At 42.2% G+C, this 15,746-nt stretch overlaps 1 pseudogene; it reads left to right on the top strand.

The window, feature by feature from the left end:
* The first annotated feature begins 4,278 nt into the window (after nt 1-4,278).
* LOC102822194 lies at nt 4,279-7,471 on the top strand (annotated as a pseudogene).
* Nucleotides 7,472-15,746: the final 8,275 nt, after the last annotated feature.

Here is a 15,746-nt window from a genome sequence, read left to right as displayed (position 1 = left end):
AGCACAGATGAATCCTAATCAAAGGAGGTCAGAGGCTCAAACTCACCAGCCTCTCCTCGGAAACTCTATACAAGGTTACTATGAATCGGAACTGACTCAACGACGCTTAACAATAACAATCAAAAGTATGTGTCTTTGGGGTGGGGGAATGTGAAGCAAAATTTTAAATGTTTTAGTGAATCCAGACTTACAGGACCACCGCCAAGGAGAAAAGGAACCCCAAGTCTCTAGCCGTGGGGAAATTTTTGAGCCTTCAACTGAAACTACCCCCTGAAATCATCTTCAAACTAAACAACTGTTTAGTTAAATTAGTAAAGAATGTTTAGTCTCTTAAAGAATTACCTATATGAGATAAGAAACAATCACAATACTCTACACGCATAAATGAACCGTTTGTGGAGCCATGAGGTTGTTAATGGTGGTGAAATATTACGGAGAATAAGCGTATGAATGACAGACGACACGTGAAGAAAACCATTGAATTGTACAAGTAGGAATTATGGAATGGTAGTATGGTCTGCTATATATTTTCTCACCAAAAATAATTTTTTTTTACAAGAAATATCCCTTTAGTCTTGTTAATTGAGTTTTGTTTGTTTTTTTTAATTTCTTATTCACTTCCCATAATCATCAAGTTGCTTTCTTTCAAAGTTTGCCTTTATATTACGAAGTATTGTAGTCCAGAAAGGAACCATCATGCTTAGAATGATCTCATCCAAATCCTTTGTTTGACACATAAGGAAACAGATTGTCCTGCAGCTAATTTTTTCATTCATTCTTTTAACTCTGAGACCTATAGATGATAATGTAGTCTTTGGAAAAGAAGGCTTAGAATTTATATTGTCTTGGCAGCTGGTTAATCGAATGTTTAAGGATAAAACATTGCCAGCATTTCTCTGCAAGACAAATCTACTAGATAGAAGACTCATACTGAGTGTCATAAAAATGTTGCCAAACATCTAAATGAATTTTCTCCATCATCATTATTAATCTCTATAGAGTATTGCTTTAGAATAAAATAAAATAAAAAATAAAAAGACACCCCAGGCCTCAGTAGCAGTGAGGGAAGAGCCCATGAAATAGAATTATTCTCACCAGCACACACAAATAATCGGGCCAAGCAACAGAGGCATTCGCTTTTTTATAAGGACCTCCCTGATGCTGAAAAAGGCATCTTCCTGTTCTTCAATATTGCCATTAATATGTAAAAGCTTAAGCTTGCTAAAGGGATTATTGCATATCCTATCTGATGGTAAACTGGCATTTCAATGATTACATGTATCTTTTTGTCATTTTCTAGTAAAACATCTTACTCTTGAACAGCATAATTGGCCTCTTACTAATGTTAATGATTAAATCAGCATAAATGCAACCTATTGCTTTAAATGGAAGGCATGTTTGCAATCTCCAGGGTCTTGAATATATACTTTACTGCATGGTCAGGATATCTATTATGCATATACACACAAATATTCCCCCAAACCTACTTCCACTGCCATCAAGTCAATTGTGACTCATACTGACCACATATAGGACTTCTGAGACTGTAAATCTTTACAGGAGCAGAAAACCTGGTATACATTTATTTTAATTATAATACATACACAACATACTTATGTTGTTGGGAACAACAAACACACATTCCACAAATGGGTCATTAGTAATTAGTGGAGATTTCCTACTTGATTCTTGGACCCATGTATACTAACAAGTGGAGATAAATCACTGTATATTAGTTCAATTCGTATACCACATCCCAAAGGACAGTGCCTTAACCGCATACGACGTAGCCAGCTAGAAATTTAGCTGAGCCTTCAACAGATGGGTCTACCATTTAATTGGGCAAAGGTTCTACCACTTGTTTGGCTACAAGGTTATATCTCTTTTGCCACAGCATGAGTCCTTTTGCCTGAGACAATTTGTGGGAGCTGTAATATCAATGGGTCAGATACTCTGGTGGTGCTGTCGGAAGCACTGAAAGCAAGTAAGGCAAACTTACATTCAAAGTATGTGTTGATTTCAATAAGGATGAATTACTACTCTCTCCAAGGAGGTATAAGGCACTGAATAAATGCGCTAGTCTCTTTGGGACCATGAGTTCAAATCCCACCACTGCCAGCAAAAGTTTAAGGAGCCCTGGTGCCACAGTGGTTAAGTACTTGACTGCTGACTAACAGACTGGCTGTTCAAATCCACCAGCTGCTCAGCTGGAGAAACATATGGGCATTGTTTCAGTGAAGATTCATCACTTTGAAAATTCTATGGGGAAATTTTCCTCTGTCCCACAAGGTCAAAATGAACTGGGATTGACTCAACAATACTGGGTCTCATTTGAGTTTTTTCAAGGTGGAAGGAATGGTATAAAATGAACCAATCCATGTGGTTCACGGGTTTCCTTAAGGAATGGTGCCAGGTTGAGGGCTCAGTGTTTGTCTCTATTGCTGGCAGATTGGACTCAGCAGTGGCAGGAGTTAGATCAGACTTAACAAAAGGAAACCTATAGCATTGGGCCATGTACTGCCTCACTACCATCCACCATGTCTACTGTATTCACGGACGCAGTAAATAAGCATTAGGATGGCTGAACAGAGATGCTGGCTGATATCTAAGGGATGGTCAAATGCTTCATCTGGTTAAGAGCCTCTTCTGTGGTAGGTACCATCTGGTAGTCACTCCCACAAAAGTCAAAGATATATATGCTCTGTGCCTATTCCCACTGGATTTCCACATAGGTTTTCCTCAAACTTTCTTGTCATTGCTTTTTTGGTGCTTTCTAGAACCCTAACTAATCAAACTATTTGTCATTTCTCAGGCATCCATGGCAATTCTATGTACATACCTTAAGCCACTTATTCAGAGCAGACAACTCAGGTGTAACTTTGAAGGTGTAACTATTGCTCATCATGCCCCCTTCTCTACCACTTAATGTCGATTTCCCTTTGCCTAGCAGTTCTGCTGTCACCACTACTTGCTTATTGGGGTAATCCACACTCTGGTTTCTGAAGGATCTAAGTCCCTGGTTATCATGCCCTTCTAAGGACATGACTACTATATTTATCCATTTATTGTTAAAGTTGGGCACGGAGGCATCAAGAGATTTACCAATGGGTGGCCTGAGCACCAACTCTATTCTTCCCTGCCCTCATTGTGTAGCAGGAGCCCTCCCAACTCTTAATGAGTAACCATTTCATGGTGGTGGTTATGTGCCGTGGAGTCGGTTCAAACTCTGTACAGGGTTTCCGCGGCTGTAAATCTTTACAGGAGCAGAAAGCCCCATCTTTCTCCCGTAGAACAGCTGGTAGTTTTGAACTGCTGACCTTAGGGTTCACAGTCCGATTCATAACCACTATGCTACCAGAGCGCCTACAAATTAGACCTTCATTGGCTACCACTCTAACCTTGGCATTAACTATGGTAAGCGCACCTACATTGTTTCTGATAGTAAAGCCCCACTACCAGTAGTTCTCATTGCTCTCATACAACCCAGTTCCGTAACAGGATCTCTACTGTCATTTCTAGGCCTGAGTAAGAGTAAAGTCACCACTGAAGCTTCTCAATGATGCTAATAATGTTCCCCAACCAGCACATTCATCTCCATCTCATACTTCAGACATATTGTCAGGAGGGACCAGTCCCTGGAAAAGGACATCATGCTTGGTAAAGTAGAGGGTCAGCAAAAAAGAGGAAGACCTCCCAGTGAGATGGATTGACACAGTGGCAGCAGCAATGGGCTCTCATAAACTTAACAAAGATTATAAGGATGGCGCAGGACTGGGCAGTGTTTTCTTCTGTTGTACATAAGGTTGCTATGAGTCCAAAACCGACTCAGAGGCCACTAGTGACAACATAGGCTGTAAATCTTTATTGGAGTAGAAAGTCTCATCTTTCTACCACAGAGTGGCTAGTAGATTCGAACTGCTGAGATTATCAGTCCATCTTGTAATCCACTATACCGCCAGGGCTCCTTTTAGGCTTTTGTACTATTTCTATTTTAGTATGCCCACTTCACTTCATTAAGCCTTTAGATCCTTTACCATTTACCATAGTAGTCCTGGTATTTGTTATTCACTAAGTGTAGCTGCACTTTTCCCTAAGCTCTCAGGCGTGACAAATTCTCAAGATGGTCCATCTTCAGGAATAAAAGGCCCATAAAATTGCTAGAAGACATAGGTTGTTGATTCACACCCAGAGACATGTAAACAGGATGAATTGTGGGAAAAAGGAAAAGAAATGTGTTCTGGGACTAGGAACTTTAAATAAGAATACATCAATAAGACCATGGGCGCTATTCCAGCTAGACTGGAACTCTGTGGCGAGGGGAAATGGGACGTTCGTTCGTTCAGGGTGGATTGTAAAACTCCATCGTACCCAGTAAAAGGGGAACTGGAGAGGGGCTTTTTTGAGACAGGGAAATAAAACTATTTGTGGGCCAGCCATGCAGTGCATCTGCCCATGTCTACTGGGTTGGGCACCCAATTTTACAAAATCAAACAAAGAAAATCTCACTCTTGCTAAAATGAGTACAGATTGGATTATTTGAGTGTTTGTCAGTATCAACAATGTTTCTCACACAGGGACCCTCCTAGCAGTCTATTAGCACTCTTCAGAGTCCTTAATCTACCCACGTGGTTGGGTATTAAATCCTTATTCAATTTTACATCGTCTCCCCTTGATTCAGAGTCTACCAATCCTTCGGTTTTCAGTCTTTTCTTCCTAGCGTTTTTTTCTCAACATTCCAGTTGAGTTATGCTGAGATTTTATCTTGACCTGATTACTAAGAGGGTAGGTGGGAGTAGGGCGGAAAGTCGGAGGGAGACAAGCACAGTTTTGAGCTGTCTACATGTTCTTCAATCAAGAGGGTCTCACTATCCTCTAAGGGGGAGGGCACACTTCTATAGGCTCAGTGGTTTCAGGGAATTTGGGAGGTGAAAGTTTTCAAATATATATCCCCAGGTAGCAACATCCCAAATCTCGAGGTCTCTCCCTGAATTTACCATTAAGTTGTATTACTTTTCTGATTCAGTGCTAACCCAGGTCCTTCATTCTGTCTGTTCTTTGGCTGTAGGACATCGGTGGTCATTGTGTGTCATAAAGCCAGTTCCAACTCACAATGACCCTGTATAGGTTTCTGAGGCTGTAAATCTTTATGGGAACAGAAAGCCTCATCTGTCTTCTGAGGAGTGGCTGGCAAATACAAACTGTTGACCTTGTGGTTAGCAGCGCAACTCATAACCCACAGTGCCACCACAACTCTTTGTTGTTGTTAAGTACCGTCGAGTGAGTTCCAACCCATTGTGACCTTGTATAGGGTTTCCAAGGAGTAGCTGGTGAGCTTGAACCACCAACTTTGCAATTCAAATGGCTTTGCAGTCTGGCACATTAACCCATAGCGCCACATCAGGACTCCTTAGGATCATTTTTACCTTGAATTCACCTTAAGTGAATTTTTACATTGTTCACCTCAAGTCTGACATTTTCTTCCTTAACTAATCAATGGCACTAATCATAGTCGTTCAGTTTCATTATACTCATAGAATCATTTCTCCCATATCTCTTAATCAGCAGCAACATTACACCACTAGTTTCTCCATTTTATTACTCATGAAAGTTTAAACCATTGCTGAGTGGCAGTATGCTGTGAGCTAACCATATTCCTACTATCACCAGTGATGGAATTCTCTTTGCTGTTAGCTGGTGAGTGATCCAGAGAGATATTCACAGAATCTAGGTACTAGGATTGCTTGAATTCCATAGAGACACACTGAGGTGAGGAATTGCATGCTGGTTTACTAAGGACAACTTTCAGGAGACACATCTGAGGAAAGTGAAGCAGGTGAGGTTGGGCAGACGAAGAAGCTGACCAACAATACAATGATCATTGAAGCCTCAATTTGATCCCATGGAGAGCTCTAGAATGAGGCTGTTCTTCACAATTGGCCTAGTCCTTGTATTTCTACATCTTCCAGTAACTAGTGATACGCTGCCTGGAATAGAGCTGTGAACTGCAAGCAGCCAGTATTCCAAACAGGGTGCACTGTCCCCAGCAAAGTATCTGGGAAGAGCACCAGAGTATCCACTATACTCAAGTAAGAGGAGTTGCCACCTGGCCCCAACTATTACCAGAGCCCAGGGGAAGTATTCCCATCACCCCCGTGTGATAGTACTGAACTTCATTTTCAGGGTGGCATTCCCCTCTCTCAGTCTCAAGGTATACAATACAACTACCATCAACTTCTCAAAGATGTGACTGACCCCTCACCAGTGTGCTCCTTATTGCTAAAGCAAAGGGAGTGTCTTCTGGAATCTACTTGGGAATATAGCCAGGTGATGTTTGTGAAGGTACACACCATATATGTCATACATATTCTAACATTCTAACCTTCCTGAGTCTTCATATTCCTTCATAGTCCTTCCATATGCCAAGAAGTAGTGAGATTTCCACTTTTTTTTTTTCTTTTCTTTTTAAGAACTCAGTTCAAACCCAGGTGTTAGAAACCATCCTAGCACATTATTACACTGGCTACATGAGCACTGGTGTGGCACTCTAGGATAAGCATTGGAGCACAAGGTTTGTGGTTCAAACTCACCAGTCCCTCCTCGAAAACCCTATACTGGGTCGCTGTGAGTCGGAACTTACTCGATGGCACTTAACAACAACAGTAAGCACTTGACATACTTTGACGCCTGGTTCTTAGGGGAAGGCCCCCTAGTCAGCATAAGGGAACAGTTAAGTACATAATGTTGTCACTCTTACTCACAGCTGACTGTGGAGACAGGGGATGCTTACACCATTGGCAGGATTGAAAGCTACTCATGTAAAATGGCAGGAGATGACAAGCAGTTCTGCCAGGAGGGCCAGTCTCACGTGCTGGAGGCACTGTCCCTACCCCAGACCTCAGGGCTCAGTCCCAGCAGGCTGAGTAAGAGCCAGGGTGGCAAGGACAAGGGTCCCCTCAGTGACAAGTGCAGCCGAAAGACCCTCTTCTACTGATTGCAACGCTCAGTGAGTCATTCCGACATGACGATGACTTCAGCACAGCCCGAAGCCATGAGTTCAGCCCGGTGCCCAGCCTCAGCTGGGTGGTGAGTGCTGTCAACTGCAGCCTGTTCTTAGCCATTTGGAAGGACTTCAAGGCCCTCAAGCCGCAGCTGTGGACGAGGAGATCTGCTGGCAGAACATGACATCTACAGCTACAACCCAGACTTGGACTCAAACCCTCTCGGGGAGGATGGCAGTCTCTGGTCCTTCAACTACTTCTTCTACAACAAGAGACTGAAGCAGATGGTCTACTTTAGCTGCCGTTCCATCAGTGGCTCCACCTATACCCCCTGAGAGCCAGGCAACAAGTTGGACATTGAGCTGGAAGGAGAGGAGTAGGAGGATGACGAAGGCAGAGGCAGGAGTAGTAAGGGTGGGGCCGAGGAGACCAGCACCATTGAGGAAGACAGGGTCCATGTGATCTGTATGTGACTGGACCTGCCCACCTGAGATGCCTGCACACCTCCCTTAGCTGCTGGCTACAGCCCTGGCACTGCCCAAGTCCAGCTTGAAACCCCTTTGGCTCTAGCCTTTAAATGTCCACTTGTCCCCACAGGTTCCTGCTGTCCATCTGGTGGCAGGACAGGACAGCATGGAGCCTAGTGGACAAAGCAACTGTCCTGCCCAAATGAACTGCCACAAGACAGGTATAGCTGGACCACTCCATATGTCCTACAAACCTGCCCTATCAGCCTAACTAGCAGCATGGCTAACTGAACTGACTCAGGTGAAGAACTTGATGATCAAAATCTAAAAAGAAAATAGGTCTCTTCTCTTACCTCCATCTAAAGGGTGGTTGTTGTTGTTAAGTGCCATCGAGTCAGTTCCAACCCATAGCGACCCTGAACAGGGTTTCTGAGACTGTAAATCTTTATAGGTATAGAAAGCCTCATCTTTCTCCAGTGGAGCAGCTGGTAGTTTTGAATTGCTGACTTTGCGGTTCACAGCTCGATTAGTAACCACTATGCTACCAGTGCTCCTTAAAGGGTGGTAAGTGGTTGCATAAAACACCAATGGTCTTAGAAAGACCAGGCCCTGGTCTGTGCTCTGGTGAAGGGGCTCATGATCAACTGATAATGTCTTCTATGGGCAAATTAGAAGAGAGCGGCAGCCATTGCTTGGAACATTTGAATATGGTTCCTCTCTCAGATAGTAATTATAGCTTAAGAAATATGGTTAGCTGAGTGAACTTACAGTTGTTGTTGTTTTTGTTAGGTGTCATCGAGTTGGTACCAACTCATAGCGACCTTATGCACAGCAGAACGAAACACTGCCCGATCCTGGGTCAACCTCACTACTGTTGCCACACTTGAGCCCATCAATGCTGCCACTTGGCCAATCCATGTTGTTGGGGGTCTTCCTCTTTTTCTCTGACCCTCCACCTTACCAAACATGATATCCTTCTCCAGAGACTGGTCCCTCCTGACAATATGTCTGAAGTATGAGAGATGAAGTTTGGCCATCTTGGCCTCCAAGGAGCACTCTGGCTGCACTTCTTCCAAAATGGATTTATTGGTTCTCTTGGCAGCCCGTGGTACTTTCAATATTCTCCTCCAACACCAGAACTTGCAATAGAGGAAATTTATTCACTGAGAGGAAAGTAGAAGTATATGACTGAAGATTCCTCCCAACCCTGAAAGTCAGAATTTGTAGTGTTTCCAACTCTCACAGGGTTAGCTTGGGAGATGTTTTGGTGGAACATGGAGCAGAAAAGATGTTTCAGAGCCTCTCAAAAGTCACAACTCAACTGCTTGCTAAAAAGACTGGGTCCTCAAGTCACCAGAAAAGGGGGTGGAGGGGAACCACTATGACTATCTTTCTATCATTCAAGCCCATCATCCCCCAAAGAAAAGCAGATCAAACAATTTCACACAATAGTTCTGAAGAAGCAATTTGCTTATAAAGATTAGGCCTGGAGTCTTCCTATTGGGTTGCAGATGTATTAGTATATTAAGTTTCACTGCTTCCTGAACAGACAGCAAGCAGCCTGCACACTTGACCCAACCTGAGTTTCTGGAGGTAGAACATAAAGCCCTCCAGCATCATTCAAATTAGTCACATGTCAATGATATTTTCACCACTCTACTTAGCATCAAGTTACTCAGTTGAGTACATATTTTCCCTTCCCAGTTCAGTCACAGGTTCATTTCTTCAAAGGAGACTGTCAAAACTGACAGTATGTTTGGTTTGCAATGTGGTGATAAGACAAAAGTCTGTAAACGTAGTCTCCAAGTCTTCCTGCCATCATGAAGTCTACATGGGTTTGAGTTCAGAGCAAAAGCTGGCCTGTGGCTGCTTGCATAGAAGGCGAGGCTCACACCAGCAGGTAAAAACCAAACAAATGTGGCTGAAAATAATTAGTACTCATGCAGAGTGATTCATGTGGAGTGTTTTCCTAGACTAATGGCTGGAAGCTTTCTTTTTAGAAATGAACTGATAGACAGGAAGCTTGAGATACAAGAAAGGAGACTGGAACTTTCAAACATATCATAAAGTGAAAGTTGGCCTCAAGATTACAGGCCCACCGGAAGGCCATATGAAGCCAAAGGTTCATCTGAATACTTAAAAGTTTTTCTCAATTTGATTGTCTTTTAGCGGTCTAACAATCTTTCATTTGTCATTGAACATGTTATATTTGACACCATTCTCCAAGTGGGAGAACTTGGTATGATATTTCTAACTATAATCAGTATTTATTTTGGTACCAAGAATAAATACAGAGTCCTGGTGTGGAACTGTGGGTTAATGGGCTAGACTGCAAGGTCAGTTTGAACCACAAGGTCGGTGACAGTTCAAGCTCCCTAGTTACTCCTTGGAAACCCTATATAGGGTTGTTATGAGTAGGAACCAACTTGATGGCATTTAACAACAACAACAAGGATAAATACAGTGTTAGCAAAAATTTCTTCAGTCCAGGAGTTCTTGAGAGATTTTAGCTCTTGTTCATTAGGCTTATTTTCCAGACACATTTGAATGGGTAGGTTGACCAAAGCAACAGAAGTTTTGCCACACAGCAGTTTTAACCACGATCTGGTAGACCAAAACACACAGCAAGCTCATGAAGTACAAGTGCATTCAAACAATGATAATAACACAAAAGCTCTCAGATTTACAGAAGGTACATATTGTAGAAAAATGACGGAAGTTTAATTTTAGGCTCTCCCTCCCCCAAAATTAATCATCTCAAAGCCTTTTTGTTTTCTTTTATTATTTACAAAATAAGCATCTCTGGTAACAGAAATGCCTTTCTTTCATGTACCCCATCCTGGATTATTTTATAGCTATGATGAAAATTGCTTTCGTTGCTTTCACAAATACTCACTGTATAGAAACAGAATTAATCTAGGTCTCTCTTTTCATTTAATAGAGCTTGGAAGCCCTGATACCCATTCAATTAATTAACAGTGAAAGATGAGTCCAAACATCAGGCATTTAAAAAAGCTCTTCAGCATGATGCATAGAGAAAGATAAGCATTACATTAGTGCAATGACCACTTGCATCTAATTCTTTGATGTGCCCTAGATAAGCAACTCTAAATGTAATTTCAAGGGCATTCTTGGGAGATAGTTTTCAGTTGTCACAAATAGAAATGCTTCTATTTTTTTTTATTCTAATAACTTAATTCAAATAGATTCCTATTGGATGGAAATATTTTTAAGCCAATTAGCAACATTCATGCATCAGATAAAATTCATGAGCAATTCTAGAGCCACTGCCCAAAGGTTAAAGAAATTAGGACTTCATGTACCAAAACTTGCTCTTATAGAATTCCTTCTAAAGTAACAGAAAATTGCACCAAACTTGGAGGAAGGGAGAACACTTCAATTTATCCTAATGAATCTCTGGACTCCTAGTGTGGCACTGTAGGAGCAACACTATACTGTCAACCATAAGGTCAGTAGTTCAAACCCTCCAGCTGCTCCTGGGAAACCCTATATGAGGTTGCTATGAGTCAGAACTGACTCAACTACACTTAGCAACAACAATAACAAATGGACCTCCAATGTCCACCCATGGAAAGTTCTCAATAAATATTTATGAGAGAAAGAAATGAAGGAAGCAGGAATGGGACAGAAAGTAGGGAGGCAAAGGGGAGAGAGGAAGCTGAGAGGGTATCTGGGAAGTTTTGTCCAGGAAGTAGGGTACTAAGGTGAAAAAAGCAAAGATGAGAAGGATATAGAGAACAGGGCAATTAACACATAATTCCTCTAGGCTGGGAAACTTAAATATATTTCAAACAGCTCCCTGTTCTTTTATATGCTCCCTAATATCCAGGGTTTCAGCTCATCATTGTCAGTGTTTGATTTACATTTTCAATCTGATGCTGATCACCTTCCTTGATCCTGAATAGACCAATATGCGCATGTAGCATGAAGGCTACTGATGCAATGTGGGAGAAAAACTCTGGTACCCAAGAGGAGATCCTGTAGGAGTACAAAGTCAGAAAGATGGCTGTATGCTGGGGCAGTCAGGTAAGTCTCCACAAAGGAGCTAACCCAAGAAGAGGGCATGATAAAGAGCAAAAAATGTGAAAACAGAGACCTCAGTTTTCAACCTCACAGAGGGTGATACCAAAGGACAAGTTGATGCTTATGAAAATGATGAATGAAGTTAATGATCACTAATATTGTGAGCCAAGAACATAACTATTATTATCACCATTTCATAAGGAAGTTACAACACATAGGGGTGAGTATGTAACTGGTATGTGAATGACAGAGCCAGAATTTAGACTCTGGCTGCCTGGAAGACAAAGAAGTACATAGATTCTTCTGAAAAACAGTGAACAGTCTGAAGTCAGTTATGTTACAAAATATAAACTTTAGAAACTACAAGGCTTAGGTCTTATATTTGGATGCTGGGAGAAGCAGGAAATGCTACTCCTACAAAATGAAGGTTAAGAGAGAGTGGATGAAAGAGATGAACATTTATTAATTGTTCCTCTGACTTCAAATCCATGCTCCTTCCACTGCACTATACTGCCACAGAGACAGGCCTATTAGAATCTTCCTTTTTCTCTCCAGGTAAAAGAAATTTCTCAACTGTGTGCCTATTTGTCCGGTGAGGGGAAGTAACACCAAAAAAGAGATGTGTAATGGTAGAGGTGTCCAGAGACATTGTCCTGTCACTTCAGCAGAGCTAGTACTGCCTTAGACACATGTAATGACAAGTGTTAAGGTCCAAGTTTCTTCCTGTCCATACTTCCACCCCCAGTATCCCTTTGATTGGCCGTAGCTCTACTCTATAGCAAAACATCTTGTTTTTTTCTCCAAGAACAAATTCATGAATGTAATAAGACAGAAAACCTATCTGGATATCATCATTTTCTTGGGCAAAATTCATGTTTAAAACCTATAAAGCTTTTGAATAGTGACATAGAGTCTGGGATGATTAAGCCTGGAAAAGGATCTGCAGCAAACACTGATCCATTGACTGAGATCTTTCATCAAGACTAAAGAACCTATTACCCTTGCTGCTGAGTATGCTGTTGCCCAATAGTGCTCAACAATCAGCCTTCTCTCAGAACACATGGGAATAACAGAGCTTTGTTGCATGGACCAGCGCATATCCAATGACTAACTGATGTGCAGTTCAAAGGTCCTGTACCATTCTCTCAACTAGAGACAGGTCTGAAGAACCATCCTAGCTCCAGGGTTCGTTGGAGGTCAACTGAAACCTTCGCTAAAACTTCATCACAGTTCACCTTCTCCCTCTGTCAAATCTAATTCTTTCCCTTTTCTTCACTCCCTTTCCATAGATGTTGACCTCAAGAATACTTCTAATAAATGCCTTATATGTTAATCTCCACTTCAGAGTCTGTTTCTCCTTCACTCCCAAAGACATAGCTCATTTCTTAGTTGTGTGTTCAGAAGAAATATAAGAGGGCTAGAGGAAATTGCTGACTGTAAAAAGATGGCACCAAACTACTCCTCCCATAATCCTCTCTGGTCATCTGTGTTCAATAATTCATCACAGTAGCCACATAGAATTCAGACATCAAACTCACAATTCTGGGGTTTATAAAGGAAGTTAATAGATTACACTTCAGGGTCAGAACTGCTCAAAGCACAGTTTTCCAGTCAGGATAGCCTCTCCTTAGCCATGCCCACAGCAGGTCTCTCTTTGCCCACCCAATGTTACAAGTTCCTTTGTTGTTGTTGTTGTTGTTAAGTGCCGTCAAGTTGGTTCCAACCCATAGCGACCCTGTACAAGGTTTCCGAGGGTGTAAATCTTTACGGGAGTAGAAAGCCTCATCTTTCTCCCGCGGAGCTGCTGGTAGTTTCAAACTACTGACCTTCAGGTTCGCAGCCCGATTCGTAACCACTACGCTACCAGAGTTCCTTAGTTCCTTTAGGACTGCTGATAAATGCCCACAGGACCCACCACACTACCATAAGCCTCTACCTACTGGCACTCAGCTCTAGCTCTGTGGGTCAGCAAACCTGTTGTTGTTGTTAAGTGCCGTTGAGTCAGTTCCAACAGTGACTCTGTATAGGGTTTCCAGGAAGCAGCTAGTGAGCTTGAATCACTGACCTTGTGGTTCAAACCGACTTTGCAGTCCGGCGCATTAACCCACAGTGCCACACCAGGACTCCATGGATCAGCAAACCTAGTCTCCCCAATGAAGTGTCTTCAGGTACCCCACTCTACAAACAAGCCTCCTGCCAAAGTCACTCAGCTTTACTCGCTCTGTGGGCTAGAAAGCCCACTATTCTATCTCATGCTCTGGTTCTTGGTTCTGCTACTGCTGGTCCTCTGTCACTTTTCCAGTGTCATAGCTTTCTGTCCCTGGGTTAAGGAGGTTCAATGTTCAGGGATCTTGGAGTCCAGAGGATGTACTCCGCTCCTGGCTCTTCTTTGATGGTAGTGAGATCCCCCTGCCCCCCATCTCCTGCTTTGGAGATGATTCATTTTATGCCTAGCAGGATGGTAAAATTGACCTCACAAGTGAATCATGTGCATCATCAGCATCTGCCCACACCTTCTCTTATCTAACCCCGCGAAGAAAAAGTCATTTGGTGGGCGTTTACCAAGACTATGGCTAGAGGAGACATTACACAATTCACCGCATCATGCTGGCTAACTCAGTTACAAATACGTCCCACTTGCTTTTCCCCCCACATCTCTGATTCTCATCCTTTTTGGTTCAATTGCATTGTGAGTTGCTCAAGGGTAGGGCCATCTTTTATACATCTTTACAGTTCTCACAGTGTCTTGCAGAGATTGTTAGTGCTTAATAATGGTCTTGTTACCTCCTATCCTCTCACCTTCATTATGATGGAGAGTTTTCAGCAGAATTTCTAGACTAAGACAGAGTAGGAAAAAGGCTCTGAAGATCTACTTTAGAAAATTAGCCAGTGAAAAACCTGTGGATCACAACAGAAGAATGTCAGATACAGTACTGGAAGGTGAGCACTCCAGATTGGAAGGCACTCAAAATTTAGTAGCTACAACAATGTGGACTGACAATTGTGAAGATCTTCCAAGACCAGGCAATATTTCATTCCATTGCACATAGCATCACCATGAGTCAGGTGACTTGACAGCAACTAATAAACAACAGTCAATATGAATGTATCTAGTCAGGAGTCCTGGTGTGGCACTGTGGGTTAAGGCACCAGACTGCAAAGCTGTTTGAACTGCAAGGTTGGTTGGTGGCTCAAGCTCACCAGCTGCTCATCGGAAACCCTATACAGGGTCGCTATGGGTCAGAACCAACTCAACAGCACTTAACAACAACAACAGTCAGAGGCAGCATCTGAACCAGAACCCAGAAGCAGAGATTCTAGTTCAAATTGGTTCATCACACCATACCAATGTATATTCTTGAAACATTTCTTTGGGGGAGGGAGCTATCTTGATACCATTAAACTACCTAAAAGGATGGGTAATCGATGTATTTCAAATAAGCTATGTAAAAGTATTAATCCTGATTTTTAAAATAGCTATGTTTGGACAGATATTTAGAATTCCAGGCCAGTCTGTATCCTGGTGACATTCAGCTCGATGGAAACAGAAGCAAACAAACAAAAGGAAGGCTTACAGGATTGACCTCCCAGCTGCACGGGAAAATGGCTTTGAGGCGGTTAACCCCAGCTAGGAAGAGCCGCAGAGAACAGCGTGTCTACACCGCACACATACATATTCAGACGCTTTGTCCAAAAAGCCCAGTGCTGGAGCATTTCTATTAACAAAGTGGGGTGGTTTACCTGATAAAATGCTCCCTGTGTGAGTGTAATTACATATTTATACCCCACAGAGATTTTTTAATTTCTGTTTGGTTTGTTTGCCTTGAAAGTGTTTGTCACTGGGAGTGTTCTTGATGTGCAATTTTAAAGCAGTGTTGGCCAACTGTGTGGCTTATTTTCATTTTAGATTCATTACAATTTGAAGATGATGCTTTTCCCCCTGTTTACACACAATATGGATATTTCCACAAGGCGACAATACATCAAGGGACAGGAAAAATATGAAAGGGATACTGTCAAGTACCTGTCTTTGGGGTCTCTCCTAGAAGTTTTCTTCTCCGTCTTTTTAAACCCACCAGAAGCTACTTATTGAATCAGAAATGCTTGAAAATATATTTTCTTTTTGCGTGTGTGCAGCTTTGCTTGCTTCCTTTCTTCCATGCATAAAGCTTTTCTTTCACCTTTCCTCCCATCAAAATAAAGTTGAAAGATCCAAGGTCCTTTCTACAGTTCTCTG

This window comes from Chrysochloris asiatica, unplaced genomic scaffold (assembly GCF_000296735.1).
Source record: "Chrysochloris asiatica unplaced genomic scaffold, ChrAsi1.0 scaffold00067, whole genome shotgun sequence".
NCBI classification, from domain to species: domain Eukaryota; kingdom Metazoa; phylum Chordata; class Mammalia; order Afrosoricida; family Chrysochloridae; genus Chrysochloris; species Chrysochloris asiatica.
The sequence above is the reverse complement of the archived record's forward strand: the minus strand, read 5'-3'. Positions and strand labels throughout refer to the sequence as shown.